This window comes from Chrysochloris asiatica, unplaced genomic scaffold (genome assembly GCF_000296735.1).
Source record: "Chrysochloris asiatica unplaced genomic scaffold, ChrAsi1.0 scaffold00174, whole genome shotgun sequence".
Lineage (NCBI taxonomy): Eukaryota > Metazoa > Chordata > Mammalia > Afrosoricida > Chrysochloridae > Chrysochloris > Chrysochloris asiatica.
Window position 1 is genome coordinate 6,044,678 of NW_006408692.1, and position 1,965 is coordinate 6,046,642.

Sequence of the window (1,965 nt, forward strand, 5' to 3'; positions counted from 1 at the left end):
CCGAGGGTGTAAATCCTTACGGGAGTAGAAAGCCTCATCTTTCTCCCTCGGAGCAGCTGGTAGTTTCGAACCGCTGACCTTTAGGTTCGCAGCCCGATTCGTAACCACAGGGTCAGATAATGAAGGACTTTATTTGAATGAAATGGAGAACAATTGCAAGTTTTTGTTTGTTTTTTAAATTAAAAAAAAAAAATTACAACTTTTTATTGTGATTTGTGTGAAAGTCACAGAGCAAATTGGTTTTCCACACAACAATTCATATACATTTTTTGTGTGTTGTGTTTGGCATTAGATACAACCTTCACAATTCAACAGCACTCTTCCTGCTTCCATTCGTCCTTCTTTCCTGTCACTTCTTGTCTTCTCAGCGCTATCCTTGGGCAAATGCAGCCCTTTGGATCTCTTAGGATTGATTGTTCTAAGGAGTGTATCTTTCCCTGGTGTTACTGTTCACCTGATAGGCCTGTCTCTTTGTTTGCCTGAAAGTTGAGCCACAGGGGTGAGTTCAGTTCCAAGATAGAAATCAGTGTCTATCAGAGAAGTAGGCCTGACCTTTTTAATTATTTTGATTAATTACTTAACTGTTGTTGTTGCTGTTAAGTGCCATCAAGTTGGTTCTGGCTCATAGCATACATTTTCTTAATTTCTGGGGTTTTTAAAAATTATTTAAAATAATTATTTGGTTGTTAAATTACATTATCTTAGTTTCTGTTTACTGGAGATGTCCTAATTTTGTCATCATATTTGAGAGATAATTTTACTAAATATATAATTCTTGGTTATTTTGTTTCTCTTTCAAGGTTTTCTACACGTCATTCCATTGTTTTGTTGCCTGCATGGTTGCTGCCAAAGAATCAGAGCTTAAGCTTATTGGTTCCCCTTTGTAGGTGACTTTTAATTTTTCCTAAGCTGCTATTAGGATTCTTTGTCTTTGGTTTTGGAAAGTTTGACTATGATATATCTTGGTGACTTTCTTTTAGGGTCTATCTTCTATGGGGCTTGTTCTCATCTTTCATGATATTAGGGATAGTTTCTGCCTGTGAGGTTTTTGTTTGTTTGTTTGTTTTTGTACTTTTGCCTCCTGGTATGGCACTATGGGTTAATGTGCCAGACTGTAAATCCATTTGAACTGCAAGGTTGGTAGTTTAAGCTCACCAGGTGCTCCTTGCAAACCCTATACAGGGTCGCAATGGGTAGCAACCAACTCAATGGCACTTAATAACAACAATAACATAATTCTGGAATTATAAACATTTTCCTCTTCATAGTATCTGACAGAATTCTATAATTTTCTTCAGTAAAAAACTTTTCCCACTCAAATTGATATTGGGATTTGTCTTCTATTTTGCTGATTCTGTCTTCTGTTCATTCAATTCTATTCCTATGTACTTCTACTGTCTATTTCTGAAATCTTTTGTATTGTCAATCTTTTGTATTTCTAGTTGTAGCTTTTGTATAGTTTCCAATTTTCTATTAATTCTGACATTATGTTCTTGTATTGTTTTCATGAATTCTTCTATTGTTTTATGTGTTTACCTTGGTTTTACCTGTGTTTTTATCTGTTTTTTATCCCTTGGAAAATTCTGCATATTAATCCTTTGAATTCTTTATCAGGTAGTTTCATTATGATTTCTTCTTCTAAAGGTTTTCTGATTCTTTATTTTGGTCACTTGCTGGAGTCATCTTATTCTGCTTCTTTATGTGACTGGTACTGTCTGTTGTCTCCAAGACCTTAACCTGTTACTTTATTTATTGTATGTTTAATGCATTCCAATTTTTTTTTGTTTTAATATATCCAGTCAGGTGTGCATGCTACCCTAGTTGTTAGTCTGTCCACACTGGAGCTCTCACCAGCTGTCTCTGTGTGGGGCTGTGGGAGCAGTGATTGGTTGTGTGAGTGTGGGCCTCTGTTCTTTGGGGGAAAGCTGAGGCTATAGCTGGTATTGCTATTGACGTAATATGTCT